At 50.0% G+C, this 18,248-nt stretch overlaps 1 protein-coding gene across 1 annotated transcript in view; it reads right to left on the bottom strand.

The window, feature by feature from the left end:
- Nucleotides 1–16,236, bottom strand: part of TMEM91 (transmembrane protein 91) — a 39,172-nt gene extending 22,936 nt beyond the window's left edge. Inside the window, exon 1 of the mRNA XM_048499164.1 lies at nt 15,734–16,236. The gene's annotated coding sequence lies outside the window, so the exon portion shown is untranslated. The remainder of the gene's footprint in view (nt 1–15,733) is intronic.
- Between the last annotated feature and the right edge of the window lie 2,012 nt (nt 16,237–18,248).

Raw genomic sequence — 18,248 nt, 5'->3', positions numbered from 1 at the left:
GCAAAACCTCTACTATGTCTTATTTTTCGGGGATGTCTTATATTAGGGGAAACAGGGTAGTTTTGAACACCCTGCTCTCCTTAATGCAATTGCAGTCATGAGGAGAGAAGTGACTTTTGGAATTTTCCTGTAATTCTGTCAGGGCTTCTCTCTACCCACTCGGAAGCCCACGCACTGTGAAATCTGGTGCAGCCGCAGAGGACTTCAGAGTGCGCTGGGCCTATGAGGTGGTCCATGCATTGCTGCTAGCTTTAATAATGCGCTCCCTGCAGGCCAAAAAACACCAAAAATACCCCCCAAAAGCCCAAATACCTTGCATTCACATTTGTTCATATTTGGGCAGGACATAATTGGACAATTTTTGTCCGAATGTGCCCAAATTTGCCCAGATTCCAGTCGAATATGGTATTTGTTTCATCTGAATCTCCCTCAAAAGTGATGCTGTTTCAGGGTGGGGGAGAATCCACCCCAAAACAGCATCACTTTCAATTTTGTTTTAACCAGGGACCCCAGATTCTCCCTTTAAGGTGGATTTTCGAAAAGAAGAATCTGAGCTCCTTAGCTTAAGCCACCATTGAAAGTGATGCTATTTAAAGGTGGATTCCACTGGAGGTGTTTTGTGAGAGATGATGCTGACATTTTGGTTTGGTAAATGTTTTGCTAAAGGTGATTTCAGAGAGATTTACATGCTTATCACCGACTTGCACTGGCTTGGAGTTAGTTTCTCAGGCTAACAACCTACCCTGGTTAGAAGATGCTGTGACAGGGAATAGGAAAAGAGTTGGTGGGGAGAGAGCCATATATATTTTGCTGGGAGTGGGAGGTGTTTTGTGAGCTGGTACAAAAAATCATTGTTTGGTCATGGTGGGGGAGGGTGGCCACCCATACGCCGGGCGGGTGGGGGGGTGCCAAACTCAGGTTTTGTCCCCAGGCGCCAGTTTGCCTAAGTATGCCCCTGATTGCATGGATGCGCATGGTGGAAATTCGGAGCGTTGCGTTTTGGGGAGGCGACACGTGGGTGGTTTTGGATCCATCATTTGCCACTTTTGGCGGTTTCTTTGCAAAACAAGTGGCAGCCGGCCGGCCACAGACTACGTGGTCCATGGCAGCGAAGAGGAAAAAAGAGATTCCAGGTTCATGCTTGTGAGGTGGGTGGGGCTGAGAGAGCTCCGAAGAACTGTGACTAGCCCAAGGTCACCCAGCTGGCGTGTGTTGGAGTGCACAAACCAATCTAGTTCTCTAGATAAGCCTCCACAGCTCAAGTGGCAGAGTGGGGAATCAAACCCGGGTTCTCCAGATTAGAGTGCACCTGCTCTTAACCACTACACCACACTGGCTCTTTTTGTGATGCTCTAAGCCCCCCCCCCCAGTGCCTTTATAGTGGGGTCTCCTTGTATTTCCTTGTTTTAATGCAAAGAGGCGTCCCACTTCCTGCCATGCGGCTTGCGCACTTGCGTGCCCCCATTTCTGAGTTTCTCCTTGTCAAAAGCCAAGATTGAAGGTCCTTTTTTAAAAAGCCTTTTAAACATGATATTGGGGGGGGGGGTGGGGGGGGGGGGGGGGTTGTGGGGGGCGGGGGGTGGGGGGGGGGGGGGGTGGGGGGGGGGGGGGGTGGGGGGGGGGGGGGGTGGGGGGGGGGAGGGGGGGGGGGGGGAGGGCAGGGGTGGTGGCGGGGGGGGCGTGGCGGGGGGGCGGGGGGTGGGGGGCGGGGGGGTGGGGGTGGGGGGGGGGGGGGGGGGGGGGGGGGGGGGGGGGGGGGGGGGGGGGGGGGGGGGGGGGGGGGGGGGGGGGGGGGGGGGGTGGGGGGGAGCGGGCGTGGGGGTGGTGGCGGGGGGGGTGGGGGGGGGGGGGGGTGGGGGGGGGGGGGGGGGGGGGGGGGGGGGGGTGGGGGGGGGGGGGGGGGGGGGGGGGGGGGGGGGGGGGGGGGGGGGGGGGGGGGGGGGGGGGGGTGGGGGAGTTTAAATTATGGACAGAAAGATACCAGCTGGAAATTAGGAACTCTTTTTTTACAGTAAGAGTTTTTTACAGTAACAGAGAAATTATTAATGCCCCGCCCCCAGAATGTCCGGCCACACCCCCGTTTTGTTTCCTGTCTTTGGTCTGATGTTATTTCACTGGATTAAAGATAGATCGTCACTGCTAATGCTTTAAAAATGCCCTTCAGATCGTGCTTAATGTAATGGAAATGGGAGCTGGTGGAATTACTGCCCGTCCGCCGCTTCCTCGTTTCCGTTGCCTGCCACCTTTTGTTTGTTTGTTTGTTTGCTGGCCTCTTTTTGCTTCTTTTTTTAAAAAAAACTTCTGTGTTGCTTCGCTGGTATGGTCCTTTGCTGTGTTGATCGACCTTTCTAATTAAAAAGAAAGAAAAGAAGCCCTTCTGAACAATCTCAATTGGTGGAATTGGGTGCGGGAAGGTGAAGAGAGGCGAGAAAACCCACGGAGGGAGTAATGCATGCCATCTGCTTCACTTTCACTGCAAAGGCGGGGGGGAAAGTCACACTTTCCTGCTTCTGGATACTGCAGGGATTCTCTTATCTGCTGTGCGGTGAGTTTGGGAGTGTGGAAAACAGTTGTGCAATCGAGAATCTGACCCAAAGGGGATGTATCCTTGCTGCAGAGCAGACTACAGTGCACAAAGAACCCTAGTTAGGCAGAAGCCCTAACCTTTATGCTCTTAATAGCACCAACAGTCGATCTGACAAGAGGATAATTTGTTTCTGGGGAACAGCAGTGGCATAGGAGGTTAAGAGCTCGTGTATCTAATCTGGAGGAACCGGGTTTGATTCCCAGCTCTGCCACCTGAGCTGTGGAGGCTTATCTGGGGAATTCAGATTAGCCTGTACACTCCCACACGTGCCAGCTGGGTGACCTTGGGCTAGTCACAGCTTCTAGGAGCTCTCTCAGCCCCACCTACCTCACAGGGTGTTTGTAGTGAGGGGGGGAGGGCAAGGAGATTGTAAGCCCCTTTGAGTCTCCTGCAGGAGAGAAAGGGGGGATATAAATCCAAACTCTTCTTCTTCTTCTTCTTCTTCTTCTTCTTCTTCTTCTTCTTCTTCTTCTTCTTCTTCTTCTTCTTCTTCTTCTTCTTCTTCTTCTTCTACTTCTACTTCTACTTCTTCTTCTTCCTCCTAATATGATGCTTAGCCCTGGAATGTTGCTGTAAGCATGTGCAGAATGCTTTAACCCCTGAGCCGCTGTAGATAAGATAGGGTCATAGCGGTGACCTCTTAAAGTCCAGTTCTTTGAGGTGAGTGTGGAAGGCGGGAAGCATTATGGGCCTGGGTAAGAAACAGTATGCATGCTTCGGACCGTCTGTGAATGAAAGCAGGAATCCGGCACCACCACGGCATGCTTGAAAGAATGGGATTTTTCAAAATATCTTGAAGTTCATGTGGCGAGAGAGAGAGCGCCCAAACGCAGCCTTCTGGAATTAGAATGGTATTTTTTTTGCTCAAAAAATGGAGAAGCGATGTTGCTAAATGAGTCAGACTGGCTTGCTGGCAGCATTGACAATAGACTTTCTCCTGAGCCCCGGGGCTTCGCCTGGGGCTCAGAAAAGCTCTATTTTCAGCTCTGCCGCCAATTTGACCCCTCTCGTCTAGGATTAGCAGGGAGAATGTCTGTCTCGGCTGCGGCAGGCTTTCAGAAACCCCAGAACCTATTTGCGTCCGTTAACCGGTTCTTGATCCCATCACTGCAAAAAGAAGAGGAAGGAAGAAGCCGAACCAAACATGGATTCGATCAGGCAACACTGAGTCACATTCCCTCCCAATACCCGCCCCCCCCACCCCAATTGCATGTGTCTCTTCTCTCAGCCGCTAACCCAAATTCCCTTCTTTTCTGCCTTATCGATCCCTTATTGTTTTTAAAAAAGAGAATCCCTCTTTTCTTCAAATATATAAAGATTGATGAAGCAGGTGCATTTGGGTGCACAGCAGCCCCCCCTTCCCCCCCCCCCACCAACAGGAAAATCATGGGAAGACAAAATTCAGGGGGTTTTTTTTTTAGGAAAAGAGAGAATGAAGTCTCTCTGTGTGTATAAAATGGCACTCCAGAGAGGGAAGCAAAGGACAGACGTTTTAAAGTTGTTTTGCGCCAAGTAGCAAAAGCTGCCAGGGTGATGTGAGAATTGTGGGGTTGGCCCACGCACAACAAATGCGTAGTGGCATCAGAACAGCCCTGCGTTGGCAGTGTTCGTTCTGATGCGCGCAGCCCGCAGTGCGCCACACTGTTGTCGCTGTGCATAGAATGTGTTTGTTTCCAACCCAGAGGGGAACCAGGATATTAAGTAGGGTCCAGTTGTGGGACTCGGGTGCCAGGGATTATCTCCCCCCCCCTCTCCCCCCCCCCACCCCCGGTGTTTGGCCAATTGATCGATCTCATATTTTCATCCCGCCTTTCCTGTAAGGATCTCCAAATGGGGCATGGCCCTTTCTGGATCTTCCTTGGCAGTAGGCCAAACAGCTGTCCCAAGACCACCTCGTCTCGGAGCGGGTGTCTCTAAAATCCTAGCCTGCCTCCTCTCTTTAACACCAAACCACAACAGGCAGACCTGCTCAAGAGCCAGAAGGGACAGGCGGCTGTTCAACAGATACATCCCCACCACCCCAAGCCAGGCAATCCTCCCCCGGTCACTTTCCAGGGATTTAACCCTATTTTTTTCACATAATTCCATGGTGTAGAAATTAGCATCATTTGTGCAGGACAGAGAAAAGGACTTAGGCAGGTAAGAGAGGGTGGCGGGGGGGGAGGAGGAGGAGGAGGAGGAGGAGGAGTTTGGATTTATATCCCCCTTTCTCTCCTGCAGGAGACTCAAAGGGGCTGACAATCCCCTTGCCCTTCCCCCCTCACAACAAACACCCTGTGAGGTAGGTGGGGCTGAGAGAGCTTCGAGAAGCTGTGACTAGCCCAAGGTCACCCAGCTGGCATGTGTGGGAGTGTACAGGCAAATCTGAATTCCCCAGAGAAGCCTCCACAGCTCAGGCGGCAGAGCGGGGAATCAAACCCGGTTCCTCCAGATTAGATACACGAGCTCTTAACCTCCTACGCCAGTGCTCAGCTCTTGTGACCTTTTCTTATGTGCCCAGGGCAACGCCCATCACCACTTTAGGGTCGGGAAGGAATTTTCCTCCAGGCCAGATTGGCCCAAGGATCCTAGAGGTTATTTGCCTTCCCCTGGACGTAGAGCAAAAGTCACTAGGAGAGTGGGTAGGAAAGATAGCTATGGATTTCCTGCATTGTGCAGGGGGTTAGACTAGATGACCCCCATGGTCCCCTTCCAGTTTTTTATTTTGAACTTTTCAGGGGGGAAATAATTTTGGGTTTAAAACGGTTCCTTCCCTGCTTCAGTTTACTTTGATGCTCCTGAAGTGTGTGCTGGGAGAGAAAGATCTGTACCCTCCCCTTTCACTATATTATTATTATCATCATCATCATCATCATCATCATCATCATCATCATCATCATCATCATCATCATCATCATCATCATCATTATGGTAGATTTCACAGCTGCCAGATCTTTAGCTGGTTGTTGGCCTTCATTACAATTCAAGCCTCACCCAGAAGCCTAGGAAGTTGTAATGTGTTGTTGTTGTTGTTGTTGTTGTTGTTGTTGTTGTTGTTGTTGTTGTTGTTATTATATTGATACAGAAACAGTTATTCACAGCAAACAAGATCAATATGCTGGATTTTGTATTATGTTTGTATTACATTACACCATTATTATTATTATTATTATTATTATTATTATTATTATTATTATTATTATTATTATTATTATTATTATTATTATTATTATTATTATTATTATTATTGATTTAATGAACCGCCCACCCTTGAAGGGCTCTTCACCCCGCTCCCATATTTGGTCTCTTCCTTATTCTCCATTCAGTCGTATGGAATATGGGGAAATAACTCCTTGGAAAAGAACTCATATGATGGTGGATTGCCAAAATCTTCATCTAGAGCTGCACAATTCGGGAGGCCTGCCTTTCAAAGCTCTGAAAACCCCCCACTTTCCCTTCCTTGTGCAGGACTCAGAAAGCCCAGAGTTGGGCCACAAGGGGGGCTGGTTTCCCAGATGTAGGTAAGGATGTCAACCTACAGGTGGGACCTAAAGATCCCCTGGAATTACAGCGCCTTTCTAGACCACAGAGATCAGGGATTTCAAGGAGGGGTGGGTGGGAAATGGCAGCTTTGGAGGGTGGACTTTGTGGCGTTGTACCCCGACGGAGGTCCCTGTCCTCCCAGGCTGCCCCCCCATATTTCCAGGAGTTTCCCAATCTGGCTCTGCAAATCCCACCCCCATCCCGTGCTGGTAGCCAGGGGGCCCTGGAAACGCTAGGGTAAAACCTCTTGAGTGCCTTTTGAATCCTGTTTCCTCCTCCAAGGAGCAGCAGTGGCGTAGGAGGTTAAGAGCTCATGTATCTAATCTGGAGGAGCCGGGTTTGATTCCCAGCACTGCCGCCTGAGCTGTGGAGGTTTATCTGGGGAATTCAGATTAGCCTGTGAACTCCCACACACGCCAGCTGGGTGACCTTGGGCTAGTCACAGCTTCTCGGAGCTCTCTCAGCCCCACCTACCTCACAGGGTGTTTGTTGCGAGGGGGGAAGGGCAAGGAGATTGTCAGCCCCTTTGAGTCTCCTGCAGGAGAGAAAGGGGGGATATAAATCCAAACTCTTCTTCTCCAAACGCTGTGATGTGAAATTAAATCAATGCGTCTTAGCATTTGTGCAAGGCTCTGCTCTCTCGGGTGCCCTAGAGCAGCTGAAATTATTGGGATGGGGCGGGGGGTGGGGGCAGCAGGCAATGAGTCTGTTGAGATCTTTTTCCAGCGCCAAATGTCCATGATTCACCGCTGATTCTGCCAAGCATGGGCGGCTCAGCGCACAGCAGAGCTGTCGTATTTGCTTTTTCTTAATTCCTGTCTCATTTGGGGGCGGGGGAATTGATCGGCGCCTTCCCCTTTAACCTAAACTTGGCTGCCCTTGTTAAAACCCCAATTGCTTGGAACTGTGGTCGAAGAAGAAGAAGAAGAAGAAGAAGAAGAAGAAGAAGAAGAAGAAGAAGAAGAAGAAGAAGAAGAAGAAGAAGAAGAAGAAGAAGAAGAAGAAGAAGAAGAAGAAGAAGAAGAAGAAGAAGAAGAAGAAGAAGAAGAAGAAGAAGAAGAAGAAGAAGAAGAAGAAGAAGAAGAAGAAGAAGAAGAAGAAGAAGAAGAAGAGGAGTTTGGATTTATATCCCCCCTTTCTCTCCTGCAGGAGACTCAAAGGGGCTGACAATCTCCTTGCCCTTCCCCCCTCACAACAAACACCCTGTGAGGTAGGTGGGGCTGAGAGAGCTCCGAGAAGCCACGACTAGCCCAAGGTCACCCAGCTGGCGTATGTGGGAGTGCGCAGGCTAATCTGAATTCCCCAGATAAGCCTCCACAGCTCAAGTGGCAGAGCGGAGAATCAAACCTGGTTCCTCCAGATTAGAATGCACCTGCTCTTAACCACTACACCACTGCTGCTCCTTATCAAGCCTTATTAAGAGTACATCGGAGCACAATAAGAGCCCCGCTAACTAGTCTAGTCGTCTGTTTACAAACAGGGTCAGCCCGTCTTGCTCACAAACTGAGCATGAACGCATCAGCTCCAGATTGTCCACAGGTTTTAGTCAGAGAGACTACCTCTGAATATGGAGGTTCCATTCAGATTAAATTCACAGGTTGTTGGTGTTGGTGTCACACGTCAAAAATAATTGTTTAAGTGCATCCATTCGAAAGGTTGCTTCTAACAGGGCACAAGTCTGAATGCTACATCGAATCAGTCATGCTGAAAAGTGAATGTATAGTCATGGTTCAACCTTCTTTCGATTTCGGTTCACATATTGCCTGTTGCTGCTAATTATGATGTTGCTAGCCGCTACCCTCACATTCCCTTTATTGTCCTTACAACAGCCCTGTAAAGTAGGTCCATTCTATCACTTCCGTATTTTAAGGCCATGAAGTGATTTTAAAGCGGTCATTTTTCAACAGGAAGGAAGAAACCATGAAAATGAACAGAATTTGGCTGCCAGTGTTGAAAAACGCTAGAATCAAGACAGTGACTGATCAGCTCCACACAAACACAGGACAACAAAAACTATAGCACTCAAAGGGAACAAAGACCAGAATACTTCTATTCAGATCCATTCAACTATTGACCTTGCTAGCTTCATTGTTACTCCCATGCTACAGACTTCTCTGTGACTCACATGCCAGGCTACTCTATTCAGATGGCCTCACCTTTTGACCTCACAGTATATATACTCCACTTGCTTTCCATTCCTACCATCAGATCCTCTGAAGACGCCAGCCACAGATGCAGGCGAAACGTCAGGAGAGAATGCTGCCAGAACACGGCCAGACAGCCCGGAAACCACACAGCACCCCGGTCATTTTTCTCAGCTGCTGCAGCTGGGCAACCCCCCTCAGTATCTTAAACCCTCAAACCTTTTCAGAACTTAGCTCCAAAATGCCAGACTCCAAAATGCCAACTGATGCTAAGACTTACTGTGGTAACAGCTGATGCAACAGCAGAGGGTAATTTAGAGCATTCTTTTGCCATTGAAGAAATTCCCTCTTGTTTTGCTCATATCTAACATTCAGGATCCACTGAAGTTGATATTGTCTTTATATGTAGCCTTAGGGTTTTGTATTATCATGTTATTGTTATTCCTACTATGTTGTACACCGCCCTGAGCCCTCCGGGGGAGCGTGGTATATAAATTAAATATCCTATCCCAGTGATGGCGAACCTTTTGGAGACCGAGTGCCCAAATTGCAACCCAAACCCCACTTATTTATCGCAAAGGGCCAACCCAGCAATTGAACCTGAATGCTGAGGTTTTAATTTAGAAAAAAACTGTTCACTCCCTCTTCCTCCACCCACTTGAGCAGGGGCCAGTCTGCTCAAGCCTCCAGCAAGTCCTGTACGCACCGCTCTGTGCCTCTCTAGCATCTCTGCCTCCTCTGCACCCCCCCCCTCCTCGGGCAGCAACCACCTGGAGCATAGGCACCAGGCCTGCCAGCTGAGTCCTCCCTGCTCACCCTGGTGCACGCATGTTGTGTTCAGTGGCCCAGACCAGCCTAGATGTGTGGGGGGGGGGGGGTGCAGTGGTGGGATCCAAAAATTTTAGTAACAGGTTCCCATGGTGGTGGGATTCAAACAGTGGCCTAGTGCCAATGGGGCTGGGCGGGGCATGACGGGGGCGTGGTCAGGCATTCCGGGGGCGGGGCATTAATAATTTCTCTGTTACTGTAAAAAACTCTTAATGTAAAAAAAAAGTTCCTAATTTCCAGCTGGTATCTTTCTGTCCATAATTTAAACTCATTCTAGCAAGTCCTATCGTCTACTGCCAACAGAAACAACGACTTCTCCTCTAATTGACTGCCTGTCAAATACTTAATACTTTCAAATACTTAATTTTGTTTCTAGAAATCAAAAGAAGGAGACTTTCCTTAAACAAGGAACTTTACCATATTGCTAAAACATGTTTTTAAAACAGCCCAACAGGGAGAATGATACCGTTTTCTACCTTTGCTAAGCAGCCACGTAGGAAACCACAGGACTTTATGATTTTTGGACCTAATGGAATTTCTAATGGAAAAGCAGACCCAATTAGTAACCCCCTCTCGGCACACACCAATAATTAGTAACCCACTCTCGGGAACTGGTGAGAACCTGCTGGATCCCACCTCTGGGGGGGTGGGAGTGTGATTTTCCACCCCCACATGACAAACTCTGTGTGCGCGTGCCCACAGAGAGTGCTCCGAGTGCCGCCTCTGGCACCCGTGCCATAGGTTCGCCATCACTGTCCTATCCTATTCAGTGGGGCCTGCTGGTTCAAATCTTCGCTTGGCCTCCAATTTCACAAAGTGGATTTAAGCCACCTTCTGCTCCTCCCCCCCTGCCCCTCCCGGGCCTGTTTACTTGTAAGGAAATATGCGTTCCCCAAATGTACAAAAGCAACCTGGGGGGTGACGTTTTCTTTTTTCCTGCTGTTACTAACGCACGGTTAGCTCAGCCGAGAAGTTGGCAGACATCTGCTCCATTTACCCCGGTTTCCTTCTGCAGGCTTGATGGCGTACCCATCCCTTTTTATAGGCAATTGATGCACATTTTTCACAGGGGGGAAACGCCGTCCGGCTAGGACCGACACCCCTCTGGAGGGTTGTTGTGCGAAGAGAATCGGTTCGCACCACTTATGGCTGCGCGGCTGAGCCGCATGCAGTCTTCTCAGCCGCTTAAGCTCTGTGTTGTTTTTGCAACCTGCCTGGGATTGGGAAAGCGCGTGCGGGGAGAAGTATTTAAAGCCACAATTCGTGGTTACAGTCAGCTGTGTAGGTGGATCGCGGCTTGTGTGGGCTGGCGAGAAAGTGGAATTTAACCGCCCTTGGTTGAACGCTGCGTGTGAATCATAACAAACCCCAAGAGAGAGAAAAAAAGATTCGTTGCATTTCTGGGTTCTTGGTTGCTCGAATGGATGACTCTGCCCGCTCTCTGCCACCTGCTTAACGGCATCACGGACCACTCAGCCCGAGAGAATCGCCTTTCTTTCTTTCCTCTCCCACCGCCTGTTGCTAGAGACAGCAGAACAACCCAAACGTTTTAATTAACCAGCCTTAGGATGTGACGCCGGAGAATGGCATTTAAGCCAGCTGCTCGGCTGTGCTGTGAGTTGGAGACGCGTTTAAAAAAATACTAATTCCACACAGCAACAACAATGTGGACGAAGACGGTCATCACGCCACAACGCACCTAGGTTTGCTGCAGAAACGGTATTGTAGCCGGGGGGGGGGGGGGGGTCTCCTGCCAATTTTAGCACTTGGGTGAGAAGCCCCTTCGAGCCCCTGTTTGTCAGGATCACACATTTATGGAAAAGGGTTTTTTTAAAGAAGGCCAGTCAGAGACTGGGGCCGATTGCTGTATAAGGGTTTCGACCAGCGTCTTGCACAGAATTGCCACTCATGGGGTAGATGCAATTGACAACACTGAACCAAACTCACGGTGTCAACCACAGTGCTTTGAGGCACCCAGTCAATGCCATCTGGAGAAATTGGTTTGTCACGCTTGAGTTTTTAACCCATGTGGTGCCAGAAGAGCGACAGGCCCACAGGAACAATGTGGGGTCAGAAAGGCACTTGATTCTAAGTGACAGAAACATTTCCAGTTGTGTTGCAGATGAATGGGAACATAATCTGATTTAATTTTTTTTGACCTTCCAATGCGTGGTGCCTGGAACGGTTTAATCCCTGGATGTTCCTACACCAGTGGTGGCGAACCTATGGCACGCGTGCCAGAGGTGGCACTCAGAGCCCTCTCTCCTTCTCACAATACTAGAACCAGGGGGCATCCATTGAAAATGCTGGGGGGAAGAATGAGGACTAATAAAAGGAAACACTTCTTCACGCAACGTGTGATTGGTGTTTGGAATATGCTGCCACAGGAGGTGGTGATGGCCACTCACCTGGATAGCTTTAAAAGGGCTTGGACAGATTTATGGAGGAGAAGTCAATTTATGGCTACCAATCTTGATCCTCTTTGATCTGAGATTGCAAATGCCTTAACAGTCCAGGTGCTCGGGAGCAACAGCCGCAGAAGGCCATTGCTTTCACCTCCTGCATGAGAGCTCCCAAAGGCACCTGGTGGGCCACTGCGAGTAGCAGAGAGCTGGACTAGATGGACTCTGGTCTGATCCAGCTGGCTTGTTCTTATGTTCTTATGTGGGCACGCGCGCACAGAGTTCGTCATGTGGGAGGTGGAAAATCACCCCCCCACACACACACATATAGGCTGGCCTGAGCCACTGGGCACGACCCGTTCAAAGTGTTGCATGGTTGCTTCACCAAGCTTACTCCCGAGTAACACGCGCCTCGGAGCCAACCATTTTTTCTAAACTAAAACCTCAGTATTCAGGTTAAATTGCCGTGTTGGCACTTTGCAATAAATAAGTGGGTTTTTGGTTGCTATTTGGGCACTCGGTCTCAAAAAGGTTTGCCATCACTGTCCCTACACACTTGAGGGAAGAAAATTGAAAACACTCTTAACACAACTAGAGTCAAGTCCAGTAGCACCAGGTGGATCAAAATTATTGGGGGGGGGGGGTATGAGCTTTCAAGAGTCAATACTCCCTTTGTCGGATCCGAAAATTTTACCGGTCTCTTAAGGTGCTACTGGGTTCGAATCTAGTTGTTCTACTGCAGACCAACATGGCTTCCTTCTAAACATTATCAACACAGTGTGCACCATGAAATTAACTGCTAAGCGGTTGTTATCTTAGGTATGTAAATGCCATCAAGTTGCAACCGATATACGGCAACCCCAGCCGGGGGCTTTCGAGGCAGGTGAGAAACAGAGGGGCCTTTGCCTTCTTCTGCAGAGTCTTCCTCAGTGGTCTTCCTCACATGTACAGAGCCTGCTTTGCTTCTGAGTTATGACAAGACGTGGCAATGCGCCATGACACCTTCCCTCTAGTTGCTGTCTTAGATGCCTTTAAATGAGAGAGCAGGCATATCTGTGGAGACGTCTGACGATGCTGACCTGACAGGAATTGTTACTGTTTAAGACACAGGTGTCAAACTCGCGGTCCTCCAGATGTTATGGACTATAGTTCCCATCATCCCTTGCCAGCGTCATGCTGGCAGGGGATGATGGGAACTGTAGTCCATAACATCTGGAGGGCCGCGAGTTTGACACCTATGGTTTAAGGTGTCTCTGAACTTTTGCTGCTATCCGTGAGCACTCAAGAGAACCTCCAGTTGCAAAGGCAGCCTACCCCTGAACTCTACGTGCTGTCAATGGAGCAGAGCCCCAGCTATTCTGCCTTCCTTGTGGGGTCATTGGCTTTTGGAACAGAGCTCCTCACTTGCTGGACCTCTGACCCTCTTGTCCAGGGGTGCCTCTTCTTATAGTCTTAAAGGTAAAGGTAGTCGTCTCTTGTACAAGGGTCAGGTCGTTACTGACCCATGGGGGGATGTTACATCATAACATTTATTGGGGGGCTATGTTTACAGGGTGGTTTGGCATTGCCTTTCCCCAGCCGTCCACACTTTAACCCCCAGCAAACTGGAAACTCTTTTGACCGACCTTGGAAGGACAAAAGGCTGCGTCAATTGTGAGCCGACTGAAGGTTTCACAGAAGTATTGTTGAAGGTTTTCACGGCCGGATTCAACGGGTTCCGGTGGGTTTTCTGGGCTGCGTCGCCGTGGTCTGGTGGATCTTGTTCCTAACGTTTCGCCTGCCTCTGTGTAACAGTCTTCCCTCTGGGATACACCTCTGAAGATGCCAGCCACAGAGGCAGGCGAGACGTTAGGAACGAGATCCACCAGACCACGGCCACGCAGCCCGGAAAATCCACCGGAACCGGTTTTACAGAAGCTCTTTCCTTTTCTCCTGCTAAACAGACCAAAGGTCTCAAGGGCTGGTTGTCCTCATTATTGCCACCCACCATCCCCCTTTTCTTATGTAGCTGCCCTAATAGCCCAAACTGGCCAGATATCAGAAGCCAAGCAGGGCCACTGCTCAAATGAGAGGCCACCAAGGAAGGCTCTGGAGAGGCAGGCCGTGCCAAACCACCTTGGATTCTTCCTAGCCGTGGAAGCCCCTTGCTGGGGTCGCCATCAGGCACTTAACACATGTACATGTATATAAACTAAGGCAGGGGTGGGCAACCTATGGTGCTCCAGATGTTGATGGACTGCAGGGGCTGATGGGGATTGTAGTCCACGAGCATCTGGAGCACCATAGGCTGGCCACCCGTAAACTAAGGGAAGGAATTTGCAAATCAACGGCACATGGGCCCCTTTTGCCGGCCCTCTCCTTTTCTCCCAAGAGCACAAAGGGGGGAAGGGAGACCCCCCCCCCAAAAAAAGACCCCTCACATAACTCCTCCTTCCAAAGAGCTGAGAGATGGATCTTTCCTCCTAAGATTTGCTTTGCTCCCTGGCTCTCTTGCTCCCTATTTTTATAATCTGTCCTTGCATGTTTATTGCTATTTTTAGGGAGGAGTTTGGTTGCTCCCTTCTTTTGGGGGGTGGTTTTTAAAGGAATGGGATTGCGGGACGCCATTTTTATTGTTACTGTTTTTGACCGCTGTTTACATGGGTTTAATGGTTTTAACGAATTTTAGTACATATGGTCACTATTGTGACCCTTGTTATATATTGTACATCGGTGATGCTGTGCGCCGCCCAGAGCCCCTTGGGGATTGGGCGGTCTATAAATTTAATTAATAAATAAACAAATAAACAAATAAACAAATAAACAAATAAACAAATAAGATCTTTATCCCCAGCAGTCTCTTGGGGCGCATCCATTCCCCCCTCCCTCTTGCTTGTTCTTTTCTGCTCTGGGTTGTGCCCCCACCCCACCCCCCCTGCAAAACAAAAAATCAAAAAGAGAGGAAAATCATCTGGGTTCGATGCCCCGGCATTCCAGCCCATGCACCTGCTGAAGAAAGCTGGGACTCCCCCCCCGCCCCCCCCCGCCTTCTACCTTACTGGGAACCAGGGCTATTTGCAGGCTATGGTGGTGGGGGCGAGCATCGTGGAGGCAAGGAACTATTGCAGAAGGGGGTACCCCATTGCCTCTAGCAAGCGGAGTTGGGCACCCTAAAAGCACACCTCTTGCTTCCTCCTGCAGTGGTGGCGAACCTATGGCACGGGTGCCAGAGGTGGCACTCGGAGCCCTCTCTGTGGGCACTCGCGTACAGAGTTCACTATGTGGGAGGGGGGTGGAAAATCACCCACCTACCCACCCACCCCACACACATCTAGGCTGGCCTGGGCACGATCCTTTACCTGGGAGTAAGCTCGGTTGCTGGCAATGGGGCTTACTTCTGAGTAAACCCGCCTAGGATCGTGATTTCCCCATTTGAAGCGTTGCACGTTTGCTTCACCAAGCTTACTCCTGAGTAACGCGTGCCTCGGAGCCAACCGTTTTTTTCTAAACTAAAACCTCAGCATTCAGGTGAAATTGCCGTGTTGGCACTTTGCGATAAATAAGTGGGTTTTGGGTTGCCATTTGGGCACTCGGTCTCGAAAAGGTTCGCCATCACTGCCAGAGACACAATGAACCATCCCTTTATTTCCTTCCCTTTGAGACCCCAAAAGCTTCATTCGCTGTATTTCTGCTCCCCCTTCCTTCCCCCCCCCCCCCCCGCAATGGTCTATGGAGCAGGGTAGCGATCCTGATGATTGGGCATCAAACTGGGCATTCAGGAGTGGTCTGAATGATCTCCGACGGGTCCCCATTGAGGGAGGATCTTTATAAGGTGGATCTTGGCTGTGCCCAGTATCCTGGGATGTTTGGGTCTCTGGCATCCCCAAACCCTGACTTTGGCTCCTAAGGATCAGCCGTGGAGTTTGTAGGACTGGGTCGTGTCGCTGGGCTTCAGACAACCCACCCTCTTGCGAACGGCACCCCCTCACAGTTTAGATGACCACCCTGTTAGATGACCACCCCGAGACCTCTCTGCCATAAAACTTTGGTCTGTCATCAGACTGAGGAGTGAGAAGGTGGGGAGAGCTAAGGGTGCCAAAGGATCTACGGGGGATCAATTTTAGGGGGATCAACTGGGACAATGGGGGGGGGGATGAATTGGCCCTGAAGTTCAAGAGTTAAAAATTGTGTCTGGGCGGGGGAGAGGGAGCCCAGCTTGGGGGCAAAGGAAGGGTCTTGGGCTTGGCGAAGTCTGAAATAGCGCTTCTTACCGCTCAGTGCCAACGTCCCCGGTGCCAGCACCTGTTCGCTGCCCTCTGGACCCTCCTGGGTGGCATCCGTGGAGAGAGCCCGGTCATCTCTGTCCCAGCTGGAGCCTCCGAGTGGCTTGCCCCTCTCGTCTGGTCCTGGTGGGCACGATGCCACCCACAGCGGTAGTGAAGAAGGGGGGTGGAGAGAGATCTCCTCCAGGCTGGGCTGCGAAGGACCCGTTGCTGAAGAGGACCCAGCCGTGGGTCAAGACTGCTTGGCTGCGCCCGGGTCCCTTCTGGTGGGGCTGCTGGCCAGCACTGGGAGAATCTGCCAAGATGCGGAGGAGGAGGAGGAGGAGGAGGCATGAGTGAAGCCCCCTCCCTTCCCTCCTTCGCCCCCACCCACCCCCAGGCGGGAGGGGGGAGGGAGATGGAGGGGGAGGGCTGGATCGCTGGCAGGTCCCTCCCTCGGATTCCTTCGCTGCCAGCCGAGCCCAGGCAAGAGACCCGTCGTCTCCTTCGCCCGATTCTCTGATCTGCTCGCAATTTGCCATCCGAGGGCTGAGAAAGGGAAAAGGGGGAGGGGGGAGGGGGGGGCAAAAATAAGGACTTCAAATGCGCGTGGGGGAATTATTGGAGGACCATTAAAGAGAGATCCCCGCTTTTTCAGGGGAATAGAGAAGTGGTGGGAGGGGTTAGGGTTTCCGGGTGCCAACCTCCAGGCGGGGGATCCATCCAATTATAGTCAGTTCATCTCCAGAATGCAGAGTTCAGTTCCCCGGGAGGAAAATGGGTGCTTTGGAAGAGGGGGGGGGCGGCTTTGCACCCCACTGAGGTCCCAGGGATTTCCCAACCTGGATCTGGCCATCCTGACCCACTGGTGGATGGGGTGGGGGGGCGACGACGACTCTAAAATGTTCTCGTGGGGGAGATGGGGAAGTCTGCGGAAGGGGGAGATATGGGGGGGGTGCTCTTTTCAATCCCTGGTGTTGCTTTGGTGGTGAAAGAGGGGGCTGTCTGTCGGGCTGCCAACCTCCAGGTGGGTCCTGGAGATCTCTTGGAACTAGAAATGCTCTACGGACCACAGAGATCAGCTCCCCGCCTTGGAGGATGAGTTGCGTGGCCTTATACCTTGCTGCAGCCCTCCTCCCCATAGTCTGGACTCCTCAGGCCCCACCCCTCTGCAGACCCCACCCAAATCTCCAGGAATATACCACCCAGAGTTGGCAACCATGTCAGGCTGGCCGGCCCAGTCTCCAGACTCGTGTCTGCGAAGGGTTCAAGAGGCTAGTGATGGGAAGGGGTGAAATGCCTGTCTGCATCTCACTGTTAAGGAACATTCTCTTCATCAGACTCAACATATCCCTCTCAGATCCTCAACACAGCCGGCCTCCTCAATATTCCTAACACAGGGTGTGATTGGCCCCATCCCACCGTCGACTGCCACAAATGTCCAGCAAGGTCTTGGATCCCGTAAACCACTGACGAATGCTAACTATGACGCTTCAGAATGTCAGAACGTTTGAAGTCCTTCGCAGTTGGGATAATCTTCTCAACAACCCTGCAAGGTAGGCCAGCTTGGGATTTTCCTATGTGGCTGAGAAACAGCCACTGGTCCAAAAAAATATATCAGTGGATGAATGTGTGGCACTTGGAGCTGGAGATTTAAATACTCTTAGACAGAAGGGTGGATAAACAATATAGTTATATGTATAAAATAATGATGAAAGCAGCCCATGCAACAGTAGCCTTGGGCTGGAAAGAAAAGAAAAAATGGACATTTCAGGAATGGTTAGAATATATCTGGGAACAAGCGACACTTGATATTGTCGATATACTAACCAAAAATAAGACGTGGCGAGATAAACAGAATGAAATTTTGAAGGTATGGATAATATACGTGGACTGGATGAAAGAAGCTCGAGTCAATGAAAGAAAAGAAAAAAATGGACATTTCAGAAATGGCTAGAATATATCTGGGAACAAGCGACACTTGATATTTTCGATGTACTAACCAAAAAATAAGACGTGGCAAGATTAAACAGAATGAAATTTTGAAGGTATGGATAATATACGTGGACTGGATGAAAGAAGCTCAATGAAGAAAGATGGGAGAAGAGGCTACAGAGAATGAACTTACTGCTGTTTGTGTGACAAAATGTTTGTGTGACATTATGCTGGACGCCCATGTAATTTTGCTAATTTGCTGTTTTAATGGGGTTTTAATGTAATTGTTTGTTTTATTGTGCTGTTCACCACCCATAGCCCTTCGGAGGAGGGGCGGTATATAAAATTAATTATAAATAAATATAAATACATACATACATAAAACTATGAAAAAGAAGTAATGGGGGGAGGGAGGAAAGGGGGGAAAGTATTGTTTGAAAATGTATGGAGAAGGAAATTACTATAAACTGTAAAATTCAAATGATACAATAATATTTTTTTTTAAAAAAGAGAGATTTAAATACAAGCCCCTGCTCCTTATTTAACTTCACTTGTATAGAGATGGAGAGTGCTGGAATACGGGAGAGAG

This window comes from Sphaerodactylus townsendi, linkage group LG06 (assembly GCF_021028975.2).
Source record: "Sphaerodactylus townsendi isolate TG3544 linkage group LG06, MPM_Stown_v2.3, whole genome shotgun sequence".
Classification (NCBI taxonomy): Eukaryota; Metazoa; Chordata; class Lepidosauria; order Squamata; family Sphaerodactylidae; genus Sphaerodactylus; species Sphaerodactylus townsendi.
This window is presented reverse-complemented; position numbering and strand designations above follow the sequence as displayed.